The sequence below is a fragment of the Amblyomma americanum genome, chromosome 1 (genome assembly GCF_052857255.1).
Source record: "Amblyomma americanum isolate KBUSLIRL-KWMA chromosome 1, ASM5285725v1, whole genome shotgun sequence".
Taxonomy (NCBI): domain Eukaryota; kingdom Metazoa; phylum Arthropoda; class Arachnida; order Ixodida; family Ixodidae; genus Amblyomma; species Amblyomma americanum.
This window is the reverse complement of record NC_135497.1, coordinates 532,053,535-532,068,172: the sequence shown is the minus strand read 5'-3', so window position 1 is coordinate 532,068,172 and position 14,638 is coordinate 532,053,535. Positions and strand designations below refer to the sequence as shown.

Below are 14,638 nucleotides of genomic sequence, written 5' to 3'. Positions count from 1 at the left end.
GTCAAAGACATGCACCCGTCCACAGGTCAGTCTTAACTTCTGTCAGGTCGGTCTTAAATCTGCCAGCCTCTACATGAGCGAACCCAGCGTCTTCCAAACTCGCTATGGTCCCCTCCATTTCGGCGCCCCTTCAGGGCCATCTGGAAGGTGAAGCTAGTGGTGAGTTGCGACATCACTGGTTCCTGAGTATCCGCAGGGACATCCCAGCAGGGAGATGTTGGTGAGCAGTGCGCCACCACGAACTCGAGCACCCACGCTTAGCCGTGCATGGCACCGCCGCATCGGGGGACAAAGGATACTGGTAGTTGAGCCGATGTCGAGGAATTGGGCCTTTAAGGCTCCTTTAAAGCTGCCCCTTTGGTGCAAGCTTCCTTAGAAGACACCTGCGGCCTGGCCCAACCGGTGGAAATTGGCAGTCGCCCTTTCTTGCCCCCACCCCCTTTCTCAATTTTCTATCTGTTTTCTCACAACTCAAAAGTATCGAAATTTGAGCTAGTTCGGATTGCATCTTGTAAAAATATACAGAGCGCAATCAGGACTAACGGGTGAAGGAAGACCAACCAATGGAACCGCTATGTCAGATGTGCGAAAGGAGTGGTGTATCATATTCTCTTCTCTTGTGGCCGGACCTATATTGGTCAAATGGGCCGCTTCCTTAATGTAGGCATTCAAGAGCATTTTTCGTCCTTGAAAAAGTCGCCTTTATCTAATCTCTCTAAGGACTGTTTGAAATGCAGCGGTTGCAAGCCTTTGCTTGATCAAACCAAAATCTTGTTTCAACACCCTGATCAGCTAACCGAGAGGATTCAGAGGACTTTCACATCCGTAAGATTCAGCAGACATGTGTTGCCGACCCCATGGTGGTTCTGCATAAAAAACAGTTTTCTTATCTTGACCCGCCTGCATGTACACTTATTCTTATGCGCCTGAGTGAAGGCTTTTGTTTTTTTGTAGTTTTTCTCTCTTTTTGCGTGTTTTTGAATAAACGCACTGTTGCGAGAAGCGCTTGTGTTGTTTGGTCTTCCTTGTCCGTTGTCCTTGGAGCGCTTTATAGATTTTTACAGGATTCTCTCAACTCTGATCTATATTCCTCCCTTCTTGGCTTTTCCTTTTTTACTGGCTGCTAGGGTTGGTGCTGTGTGGCGAACCATCTTGAAGTACGCCATATTTGTTTATAGCTGTGGTGTACAGGTGGCGTGGGCAGGACTTGCTAGCAAGTTCCAGTATATCGTCTCCTGATTAGGCTTCGCGATGGGCGGCGGCCGCCGTAAATTCATAGAAAACTTTGTGTGGCTACTTCCGTTTTCTCAAACGATGGTCATCCGAAACGAGGACGCACCTAAGTGACTGCAAATTTCTTCAACCAAAATGCGAACAACTTTCTTCGGTGCCACGTGGTCCACAGTGGCTCTCTGACACAATTGAACTGCTGGTGTTTCCTTCCCCAGAAACAAGAACCATAACCGAAAGCCCTGCAGAAGAATACAAAACCAAGAAAAAATATTCGACCTCCTATTGGAAATCTTTTAGTCATGAGTATGAGAAGTCAGGAGTAATGTGTTTCGGAGAAATCTCAGTGATAATCAGCCAACACAATTCATTGAATACAGTCCAGAGAGCAATCTCTAGCTGTAGCCAGAAGTACCTACGGGAAGACTCCTAGACGGACTGAATCAACAAAATATAACAAATGTCAAGAGGATAAAATTGAGGAGGGATTATAATTAAACACCAACCAAACACATATTTCTGACCTTCGCATCGTGGATGCCGCACGTCTCTACGAAGGTAGGCTACACGAAGATCTAACTTAGAACATACATCCCAAATCCACCACTTTGCAACATTGTGTTAGTACTTTGCCGCTACTTTCTTTTTCTTCGGCATTTCGTTTACATATGTAATGATTTTTTTTTCATTTTCAAGCTTTCTCAGGTGCGTACTACAGGCACTTTTCATCAGTGTCTCAAGATGTTCAATTAGAGTTATTTTGTTGTTCTGCTTTTATCGGCCGATGTCACTTTGTATGAACCAGGTATTTCTGTAATGTCAATATTGCTTTTGTGCTGTTGTTATCTGGCCTTGTCCTGATGAGGTTTTTTTTTTCCTTGCTGCTTAATTTCTATACTCTCGGGAGCTGAGATCTAGTCATGCTTAATTTCCAGCTTTTTTTCCCCCAGTCTCTCACTTCATGAGTGAAATAAAGTTATTATTATTATTATTTTTATTAGGTGTGAATGGTACGGCCACAATTCTCAGAGCTACCGGGGCCAAATGATATGCACCAAATGTACTTCCCACAAATATTAGTGTGAGAGACTTGAAGTTGAACCTCAGCGGTTTGTAAATTATGAGGACAGCAATCCTGCGTACTCACGAGGATGCCTAGTACATTAAAAAGAAAAGGGCGTTAGAACACACAAATCCGAGGAAAACGATTTTTAGAGAATTGCGGAAGCGCCTTTCTTTGGCACGAAATTCGAGTTACGCAGTTTGTGGTGCAGAAGAGCGCGGCATCAAAGCGGTTTGCGGTGGCTGCCCAGGCCGCACACAGCGAGGATGGGACAGGTCTTTTCGCGAACCCCTGTGGTAGCAGGTGGCGCTGCGGCGCCACCCGCAAAGCAAGCTGTGTAGCCCCCGGCGGACAAGGCAAAGTCGAACACGCATGTAACCACTGCGTCCTGTACGATCTTCCAGCTCTACTCAGGAGGCGATGGACACTGATAGTCAAGGTAGTTTCTGGTGTCGACATCGGAGGTGCGGCAATTTCGAACTTATTGCATGGTAAAAAAAAGAACCCAAGTCACGGGTACAAAACCAACCTTTTTTTTTCTATATACACATATAAGATAAGATGACATACGGAAGACACTGGAGTTGCAGAGGCTTCCTAAATAATATAAGTAACATAAAACACATGCTAGCTACACTATTACCTGTTGCCTTGTGTTTACAATAAACGTACTTGGGTCGCCAGCATAAAAATGTACTCATGAAATATAACCTTTTGACGGGACAGAAAGCAGGCAAGACGTCTGTCGGCTCACGTTTCCATCATTGCAAAAAATGACGTCTCAGCTCGTGAGCTTGCACTGAAAAATAAAATCGCAGCTGCCGCAGTGAATGTTCTTACAGATAAAACAATTGCAGTGTTCAGGGTATACCTAGAGCCGCATCGTCGAGTAAGCATTCACGAATTATACGACTTTGTACAACACCTACTATAGTTGTCCTTGGTGGTTGGAGATTTAACACACTCTGCAGATTTTGGGCTAGTGACAGAACCGACACTACTGAACTTTTTCATAATTTCATACTATGTTATAACCTTTGCATATTAAACGCCGGGAAAACAATTTATTCTTCTCCTAGCTCAGTAAAAATGAAAGGTGTTCGATCTGCTTGATTGCAAACGACTTTCTTTCTGAACTAGTCCACATTCAGTCCTCTGTGAAATAGGATTGTTCATTGTCGCCGCTCCTGTTTGCACTATGCCTAGAGCTATTTTGCTCAAGTGTTATGAGCAGTGGAGCCGTCAGTGATTCTCGTATTATGGAACACGAGCTTAAGGCATTAGCTCGTGCAGATGACCTCGTTTTTTATGCTGTAAGCCAAGCATCGATGAGACTATCCGTTTAACGGAAGACTAAGGTGCAGTGTCAGTAGCTCGGATTAGCCGTTCTAAGAGTTGTGGTCTCTGGCTTAGTATGGGGGCGCCGAAACCTGCTGAGTATGCCGGGGTATGGTACAGACACGTGCGCCGCCCAGGTACCTTGGCGTCTCTTCAGTGCCTATAAACGCAATGTACAATCGGCGCTGTGCTCTGAGTTTTGTCCCCCATGGTCTCTCGATCTTTGGAGGTGCGACTGCTTCAACTGTTTCTCGCCACTAAATTTATTCTGTTATCCGGGTTACTCATTTTAGAAGACTATATAATGTGTTTCCGCAGACATTTTCCTATTTCTGTGTGGGATTCGTCCTTTGAACCCATGATGCGTAAAAAATTTGCAAGTACTGTAACGTGAAGTTAATGCTAGAACTCTGTGAATAACGCAACCGAATTATTATAAATAGAAAGCCTGGATGTGAAGGCGAATAACTCACACGGGAATTCCGGAACAGGGAGTCGACCATTCTTTAGAGCCCAATGTCGCAGGGCATCTATAGCAAATTCACAAAAAAAGCAAATAGGCCAGGACTGTAAAGAAAGTTTGGGAAGTTATCTTAAACGTATTGGTCTGTAGATGGAACACCTCAAGAGTATAGAAATGCAAGAAATAATAAAGAGAAGTTAATTTGTGCGGCAAACAACTAGCTCTTAGAGCAGCAGGCGTACAGGGATCAATAGAGAAACATATTATAAAAAGTTGAATTATAATCGGAACTATTCGTCGTTACGAAAATGAAACAAATAGAAAGTGGCAAGTGGCTGGAAAGGAATGGGGACACCACAAAGCTGCTGGTATAAGGAAATTTAGGAGGCCGTCGTACAACGACTGTTGGCTTCAAGGGAACACAGAGAGGCAAAGAAGGCGCAGTTATTTCCAGAAGGAATAGGCAAAAAATGTTATTCTTTTCCAGAAACAACCTGAAAATAGTCTTTTCCAGAGTAAATTAAAGCAGTGCACTCATAGCTGAAATGCTGAATTTCACTATAGAACCTAAAGTGAAAGTGTGCCAAAAAAAAAAGTTAAACGATATATAAGCCGTACAGGATAACAGTATCAAACGCAGCAGGAACTGTTTCAAGACGCTGAGGGAAACAGTTTATAGTGAGACGACGCTGTGAAACACATTACCGCCATTATGCATGAGTTTTGTTTTAGGAGCGACGGTAGAATCATGTGCGTGAATGCAGAAGAAGCAAGGGATAGCACAAGGCAAAGGAGTTTAGAAATAACCAATGTTCGCTGGAAAAAGACGATGGAAACTTTTCCTTAACAAAGAATAATCCAGTTTCCAAGCAAGGTTAATTAATCGACTTGATCCCCGCCGAAAGTGAACATCGCTAAAAGCATTGGAAGCAGTCATATGGAACACGCAAAGTGTAGACAGGGGTCTACAAAGTAGAATGAATTATATCTACAAATAGGTGATAAGACGAACATGGAATTGTTCACACCGAGTATAATATACTGCGCTGCATACAGGCTGGAAATGCAGGCAGTAAACTTAGAATCGCACTCATCGATTGAAAATAGTTAGAGACTGAGACGTGAGAACGGGTTCAGAAGCGGTAGACGCTTAGATGCTTAGTTCTTAGTAAAGCGAAAAGCTGAGTTATAAAATCTTGCGGTAGACAAACTGACAGTCTGATTTTTGGTGGCGAAACAATTTAATAAAACTGGCAGAGAGATTTGATGTCTTTTTTGTTAAGATGGAAAACAGGGGTGTCGACTTGGCTGCAGTTGCATTCATACCAGTTGTGTGACAGTCGCAGGCCTTTGCGCCCACTTTCATCGATGAAGTCGGCTCAATATTCAATAGTCTAAAAACAGCCATTCCGAAGACGCGGATGACATATAAATTAGTCCAGTGAAATACCTATTTTATTTAATCGCGCCTCTGTTAACTCACCATTTCATTGCATCCCTTTCCGCTGGTGTTTTTCTCGAACAAATGGAGATAACGAAGGTTGTCGTTATACACAAAGGAAACGAGAAAAATAATCTTACGAGCTCTCATCCAGTGTCCATATTACCCATATTTTCGAAAGGTCTAGAAAAATATTATCCGAAGTGATAATGTTTTAGTAAAATATAACCTCATTAGAAATTGTACATATGAGTTTAGAAAAAATGTTGAACTGAATCGGCTCTCTTGTTGCAGAAAGATATGATCTTAGATAAATTTCAAAAAGGCTCCTAACACTGGCAATAATCTTTATTTTAGTAAGCCTTTTCATTTTGTTAAACATAAGCTCCTTTGCAAACTGGAATCCTATGGTTTTCGTTGAATATCATTAAAATTATCTAGGTCCTGTATAGGCAGACGCAATCAGTTTATTGAAATTGATAGAAATATCCCGCATCCGTTCGACGAAATCTGCTTGGCCACAAGACAGACTTACTGGTTCGCTCCTTTTTCTATGTTATAAAAATGATAATGTGACAACTAGTAATGGTTGCATGTTGATTACGCAGACAATTGCACCATAAGCGGGGAAGAAAAACATCCGGAAAGTATTTTAGGACGGGCGAGCTCTGTATTTTGCAGCCTTCACGATTGGTCTGCAAACAATCACCTAGCACTAAATGGACCAGAAACAAGTGTGTTTTCTCCTGCGCAGCAAGACTTTAGCAAAATATCCCGAAAACATTACATGAGTTCTCTACACGATCAAAGTCGAAATGCATGTTAAAACGTCAGGAGCATTTTTTTTCGAAAAACATGTCATCAAACGAATACATTCATTAAACGTGTGCAAAAATAAGAAAAGCAGTGAGCATGTTTAGCAGACAATGGCACACACTTCCTGTCACCATAAAAAAAAAACTCATGCACACTTCTCCATTTTCACCTTAATTAGACCGCGTCAGCGTGGGCAAGCACCGCAGCAAAAAACCTGGAGAAATTGAAGGTTTAAAAAAAAAGCCGTGAAAGCAATCTAGAGCTCCCATTTTCAAGAACGTACCGAATAATTTTTAAGGCATTTAAAACACTTGAAGTTGAAGATGAAGATAGCCACAAATTATTAATGTATCATAAAAATGCAATTCAAAGAAAACTGGATTTTTTTGCTTGTTAACTTTAGAAGGACACAAACCACGTACCCATATCGACACCAGCCTCTATGGAAAATACCTTTTTCGCGCAAAGAGTACGGTCGGGAACAGGCAAGCTGCAGCCTACATCCATTAATTAACTACTTAGATCAACAAGCTGTCAATGTATTGTTGCTATATGATCGACGCCTGAGTGAACTTTTCTTGTGATCATTATACAGAGCGTTTTACTTAACTAAAGAGCGCAAGTTATTCACTCATCAAGACCACCTTGTTTTTGTGCCATAAATGTATTTTATTTAGTACATGAAGCTACATCCACTCATTGTTTACATTTTTTTGACGATTACTTGCTATTTTACTGTCGTTTCTGCTTATATTTTGTGCTTTTATTGTCGACGAATAGGAGTGGAATCGTTATCGAATTCTGTGTATCGATGTCGCCTTTCTTCATTTAAATTTGACTGTTCCCTGGGAAGTACGGAGGTGTCACGCTTTGAAGAAGCAACTTTTTCCACCACCCTTTTTGATTTGCACGTTGTTGGTAAAATAAACATTGAACGACGTTATGCTGTTCATCCTTACACAATGCATAGAAATAACTAAATCAGAAAACAGTCCAGCGTATCTAGAGTAGAGAGCATTTAGCATTTACGGATATAAGTGGTGAGTATGAGAACGTAAATGGTAAACACCAGTTGAACATATTCAAGGCTGGTAGTATCAGTCGTCAGGTAATAAAATTGGCAAGGGAAATAATTTAAGACAGCACTTTCGAAAATGCATTATAAGGGATATGATGCACAAGAGTCCCGGCACATGAAACATCGAGGCGAGATTGTCTTTTATCGCGACTCGCGTTGATGTTATGTATGATAATTGATGAAAGAAAGCTACAAAAAGTAATTTAAGTTGTAATATCTCGTATAAATGAGACGTTCGTACAACAGCGGGCGCCCTAGCAGCACAGAACATCGGCCCAATATTGGAATTGTGTTTTCAAAGGCTGGCCTATTGTCGGACCGGTCATTGCCAGTATATTCCCAATATTGGGCCGATTGTCTGTGCTGCTTAGGCGCCTGGTTTAACATTGTACATTGTACTATTAGCTCATAGCCAGCAGACTTTCAGTCCGTGGTTAATATGCATAGAGACGAAAGAGGCGTCCTGGGCTTTAGTTTTAGCCCAATTAATTCATGCTTGATGATATTCAACGATTCCACTGATGAGGTGCTTACAGTACAAGGCCATGAAATACCGAGACAGACAGAATACAAATATCTCGTGGTGTTGGTGAACGAAGGAAACATACATACAGAAGAACGAAAAGTCCACAAGGGCGAAATGGCACACAGACAGATGCAGCGATAAAGAAGCATCGAACATTGTAGAAGTCAAGCAAGGATCAACTTTTGCGAGGTATTGGAAATGATCCTTCAACCAATACCTCAACAGCATGAGTCAAAAGGTTAGCGAAACCGCATTTTCAACCCAAGTTACAACTAACTTCGTTCGGTGCTGCAGTCGCTGAAAAATAGTAAAATAAGGACATTGACGAGCTCCAAATATTTCCAGCTAAGTACACATCCCACATACTTGCACCAGTATTAAAATACATATTAAACTTGGCATTTTCCTCAGGAACTTTCTCGAAAAAGCTAGATTGCCAAGATTATCATATTTTTAAAGGAGGAGACGAAAATAATTTCTTCAAATACTGACCTATATCGATCTTGCCAGTTTTTTTGATGTTTTGAAAAACATTTAAAACTGCGCATTACAAAGTTGATTAACGAACACAAATTCATATCAGCTTCTCTGTTCGGTTTTGTCGCTGGAAAATGAACAGAAATAGCGTTATTTATCATAAAGAAAATTATGTTAGAGTCATTAGAGTCATTTGAAGAACAAGAACCAACTCTCGGGGTTTTCATGGATTTTTCCAAAGCATTCGAATACATAAATCACAAAATATTCTTCCTTAAACTTGAGCACTATGGATTTCGCGGCACATTCCTTTAGCTTTAACATATTTAGAGCACGTAATCCAGAGTTAGACGAAAACTCGTCTGGCGAGGAAATGATGCCATTATGAAAAACCTAACTTTCGCCAAGAAAAGGAAGAGCAAGAGGTTAAAAACAAATGACGTTTCGGGACCAACACGGGTCCCTTGTTCACATATGAAAACGAAAAACGTAACGGCCGTGTTTATACGAGTGAAGGTCGCAGTAATGAGAATGCGTATGCTGCAGGCATGGGCCCACGTGTCTGATTGTGTGCGGAGTTGATAGAATATGGAATAACCCTAGGAGTGGTCGGGAAAATAATTATTTCGCGGTGGAAATGATACTGGCTGCGTCCCAGGCAATAATGTGACTGGTGCACTTCTGGTAATCTGCCAAGGCGTTTTTCTCGGTCCGCCCCTTGGCAACGTCGTTTTTATGATCCCTGAGCCGTCTCCTGTAGTCCCCAGTTTTGCCGATGTAGGCTGTGTCGCAGTCCTGACAAGGAATCTTTTGCAAACAACCCCGTGGTATCTAGTGCTTTCAAGCTGCTCTTTCACTCGCACAAGTTGCTGTCTCAGCTTGTTTGTGTGCACGTGGCAGATTTGAACGTCATAGTCACTGAAGATTCTTGCCAGTGTTTCGCTCTCACCAACCTGAATTTTGCCTCTGAGAATCCGGTTGGGCACAAGCGCTCCGTGGCATCAGCGCTCTTCACACGCGCGCAATGCCTATGTTCATCCACACAAGCGCGTAGGAAAGAAGAAAAAAAGGATAAAAGAAGAGCCCTTTACAAATGGTTACCCAAGGCAAATTCTTACCTCGCAGCAACGCTGATCTTCAAATCCACCCACAGCAGCCAAGAAAACAGAGCGGAAGCGAGCCGCCATTACTTACGCGGTTGGTGTGAGCGAAACACTGGCAAGAATCTTCAGTGACTGTCAAGTTCAAATCTGCCACGTGCCTAAAACAAGCTTACACAGCAACTTGTGCGAGTGAAAGACAAGCTTGAAAGCACTAGATACCCCGGGGTTGTTTACAAGATTCCTTCTCAGGATTGTGACGCAGCCTACATCGGCGAAACTGGGGACTACAGGAGACGGCTCAGGGAGCATAAAATGACGTTGCTAAGGGGCGCGCTGAGGAAAACGGCTTGGCAGATCACCAGAAGTGCACCAGTCACATTATCGCCTGGGACACAGCCAGTATCATTTACACTGTGAAATAATTATCTTCCCGCCTACTCCTAGAGTCAATCCATATCGAATCAACTCCGCACACACTTAATCGAACACGTGGGCGTATGCCTTCAGCATACGCAGCACATTACTGCGACCTTTACTCCTATAAACACGGCCGTACCGTTTTTCATTTTTATATGTAAACAACGGACCCGTGATGGTCCAGAAACCTCATTTGTTTTTAATCTCCTGTTCGTCCTTTTCTTGGGAGTGCTAGGTTTTTCATAATAATATTTAGAGAACCGTCAGCAGCGGGTTGTAATAAACAATACTTCATTGCACTTTAGATCCATTCATTCTGGCGTGCCGCAATGCAGTATTGTTGAACCTGCAGTGTTTAAGAACTATATTAACGACATTGTGAACGTTTACAACAGCGCTAAATGTATAATGTATGCAAGTGACGTCAGCATATTTTTATGGCTACAACACTTAGTGACTTGACATTAAACGCTAATGAAACTCTGCGCAAGTTGGTCGAATAGAATACTGAATATTTATTAAAAATTAACGCTGCCAAAACTAAAGCTGTGCTTTTTAGACCTAAAAAAACCCACTACAACATTTACCTTTAATAACGCTTGGTTTTCAAAGCATTGAAATAGCGGCATCAGTAACTGTCTAAGTGTGACACTGAAGTGCGTTCTTTCATGGGACATATACATCGACAATCTTGTTGCAGAACTTGCAAAATGCACAGGCATGCTATACAAATTCCACTGTTCACTACCTCTGAGTGTCAGACTTTTAGTTTATAATGCACTATTTCTATCTAACCTTTCATATTGTCATTTGATGTGGGGTACAAAAAGACGTTACAGAAAATACGTTACAGAAAATACAGAAAAAGGTCATTCGTATCATTGCAAATGCCCCGTTTACTGCTCACACTCAACCTGTTTACGCATCAATACAACTCCAATTAATGACCTTTATAATTTATTACTAAGTAAAAGATATGATACAAAACAGAAAATCATGACGCATTCTTTGATGGCACTGCTAACTTACGGCCCAAAGCTGATTACTATTCAATACGTAACAACGACGTCTGGTACGTGCCTTCTTTTCGTACTAATTACGGTCGTCAAATGCTCCGACATATAATGCCAACTCTTCTTAATCGAGGCAATGAGCCCTGAGAACCTTATGATGCGGTTTTTTTCCTCCTGCGAGTTTTCTCCTCCTTTCTTCCATTTTCTTTTCTTATTGTTAATCTTTGTTTTTCATCATTCAGTGTTCCTGAGCGTTTCGTTTTAATTCTGCCGACTTCTCTTATTTATTATTCCAAGAGGATGTTCACTAAATGTTTTATTGAATATGATGCTTACCTATGCACTCTACTCTTTTTTATTGTTCTGTTCGTGCTCTGTTGCTGCCGCTTTTTATGTACGGGGGTGTGCCCCTCTGTCAAGCCATCTATAGGCTTCTAGGGTGCACCCTAAGATCCCTGATGTTGAAATAAACATATATATGTTTGTGTGTGTTAATTTGGGCATTCGTTACTGTCGGGATTGTGGTTTCTTGCTTGATAGTAGCAGTTAAAAGGAGACTAGAAATAGATCCGATATCTGTTGGAGTGTTAGCACTGGTGGCCGACAACGAAACATCAATTGAGGCAGTAGAGGGAGACATCGGCTGGCATCATGTCAAGCAGGCGAAGTTCAGAGGAATATTCTATATTATGAACCTTTGTTGTATTTGGACGATAACAGGCTAGCAGATAAGGTGTTTAAATACTTCGTCATAAAGATTCCTGACCCGTAGCCTTGGAAAGAAGCATGGAAAATAACTATTAATTATTCAAAAACCAGGAAACAGAAACAAATAACTTTAAGATAGGTAAAAAGGCACAGGATTAGAACTGGAAGAATACAGTGAGAAAATGGCAAACTATCGACCTGCATCGAAAGAGAAAAATTCCACTTAGGAAGTAATCACTGCGCCTTAAAGCCAGACGGAGAGCTCTACTCCTTTAATCGAGATAAAGGTGACTTAGAAAGCGAAGCTGCACAAAGAAATTTAACTGGGAAGATGACACATTAGCAATGAATGTAAGGTAAACCTATATAATCGGTTGTGCTACTGCTATTAACGAATGCTCGCTTAATACCTCAGTGGTAAGGCTGTTGGAGCCGTAAAGCACAGCTGCAGTTCAAACCGGTCTTTCTGATTTAGCGAATCAACAGCTACCTGTGGATTCAGTGGCGAGATAAGCGACATGCCTATCAGCGGAAGGATTCTGCTTTGCTGGTTCTTTTACAACACTTGTTTTTTGTTTTTGTTTGTTTGGATGGTCATCATGTCTCTCCACTCCTTCGGCCTTTATAATATGTTGCCTTCCAACAATTTAGCCAGAGCGCGTGTGCACCCATGTCTGTGTCCACAAGAGAGCGCGCTTGATTGTGCGCGCGTGTGTGCGTGTGTGTATGTGTCTATATGTGTCTCTCGCATCCCTCGTCCTTGGTGTTTGTGCTATAAAACCCCTCTACATCAGGACGTTACATTTATAGTTGTCGATCTTTTTCTGTGACTTTTTTGCCACTCTGGACATATATAAGGTGTCTGCAGAAATGTTAACTGGTGACCTTTAAGGTAGGTTACGCCAGCCTGATCTAATAATGTCAGCCATTCAGTGGAACTCATGTCTGAAACCAGTTATTGGTGCTGAGATAAAGGACGAATATTTTCTGGCAAAATTCATTATCATTATTGACCTACCTGAGTTCAACACAATGGGTAAACTATCATATAAAATACGCCTGATGCGTAAGCGAAAATAGCGCAAAACACGCGGACAAGGAAAGAAAGCAATAGGACCAGGGCTAAGTATGTATGTATTTGCTTAAGTATGTATCACTAACTCGCCCGTATTGCTATCGTGTTGAACGCCTAATGCGCACTGTTTGATAAAGTAAATTTTGAGCTTTATCTTTTAGTCAAATGCCGGCGCAATAATGCGCATGCGTTATTTATACTATACATCAATAGACGAAAACAAATGGCAAGTATACTGTGCGCGGTTTTAATATCTTCTTATTTTCGACCTATATAAACTGCCGAGTAAACCACTGGTTCTCCATACAACTCGCTCTGGAAAAGAATGTGATAGGTGGAACGTTAAGACACATGAAGAGGGCATGGTCGGTGAGGGTCCCAGCGGGAGTTATGGAGATCCTAATAGAAATCAGTAAGATGCTGTGGGCATCACCAGCGCATGTGATGTGAGGTTGAGGTAACTGATGCTGGTTAAAGGGGACAAAATGCATTCCAAGAAAAAGCAAGCTTAGCAAGGAACAGAAGAGAGTCAGCTGGGAGGACAACATTAGGAAGTTTGCTGGGATAGGGGGCCGCAGCTGGTACAGGACAGTTTTAATATAAGATATCATAGAGGCTTTGCCCTGCAGTGGGTGTAGTTAGGGCGATGTGGCATACAATGGCGCCAAAGCATCAATGAGCGGAATCCCAAACTGCGAGAAGAACCCCGGCGCTTCTAAACACGCATTATCGACCCATATATGCGCTTCTTGGCAAGCCGGGGATAGGAAACTTCCATACACACCCCTGTCCAGCAAATACAGGCATCAGAGCCTATTCCTCCAACAGCGGCCTTAGGGAAGCCGACTAGACCGCCGTATTGTCGTTATGACAACGGTATCCTGCAGAAGAAAGCTTCATCCCCGAGTGGGATTTGAACCACCACCGACGAAAAAAGAGCTGTTTCGTATTCCGGTTACTCAGACAAGGCGGCCACGGCCTCAACCTTATGGCGCTGTGTGCGTGGAAAAGAATCTTTTAATTTTATTTCTAAGGTCACCTCCTGTCACCAGGGGCGCTGAATTAGGTAAAACCAAAATTAACCTGTTTCCTGTTTCTGGTTGGGGCATAATTTTGCTCATGATTAGAGCCTAGCCACTATCGTCTAGCTTTATGGAACCACCCGCGCCCAGCATTCTCGCTGCTTGAAGAAGGAGGAACTCACCCGGTGCCGTAGATACTAGTGGGCGAGAACGACAGTATAATGAGCGAGCAGGAAGCCTGGAGCACTGCAAAAGCACTCGACCGCATTGCAAGCACTAGGCGCTGATCGCTGCCGCCGCGTCAGCTGTATTCGTATGTGCGGGCACGTGCAGTTGGCCGCCGCAACTGATTCAAACAAATGGAGGCTGTCGCCAGCGCGCACAGCTGGATATTGGCGCCTCCTGCCTCAGGCGTTCTTTAGGGTCCCACACGCACTTGCGAATGGCACTCCGGCTCAAATGCGTGCAATAAAGTGAGAGAAAGTACAAAATGTTGGTCGTAAGAGGCTGAGATGAACTACGACTCGCTTCTGTCATAGGAGCTACGCACGTCGCTAGTGCTGTGTCGTTTCCAGTAAGAAAAGTGCGCTCGTAGCCCCGAGTAAATATTGTCACGACAATCCAGCTGTGATTTCGACTGTAGCAGCGTTTTGTGGGACGACACACTTGCGTGACAGGAAGAGAGACGACGCCAGGTTGAAACCTGGATGTATTCGATGCCGATCACAGATGCTTAGTATTGCGGCTATACAAATGGGCGCAACTGGAGCTGTGCCGCTAGCAATACGTCCCCTCTGGAGCTTCGTCAGGTTGAATGAAGCGGCTTTTTGTTGCCCTCGGCTATTTTCTACAAGGCACGCAATACTGT

General features: G+C 42.7%; 1 pseudogene across 1 annotated transcript in view; it reads right to left on the bottom strand.

Moving 5' to 3' along the window:
• Positions 1–14,247, bottom strand: part of LOC144107635 (uncharacterized) — a 79,850-nt pseudogene extending 65,603 nt beyond the window's left edge. Inside the window, exon 1 of the transcript XR_013309335.1 lies at positions 13,953–14,247. The product of XR_013309335.1 is annotated as an uncharacterized LOC144107635 (transcript). The remainder of the gene's footprint in view (positions 1–13,952) is intronic.
• Between the last annotated feature and the right edge of the window lie 391 nt (positions 14,248–14,638).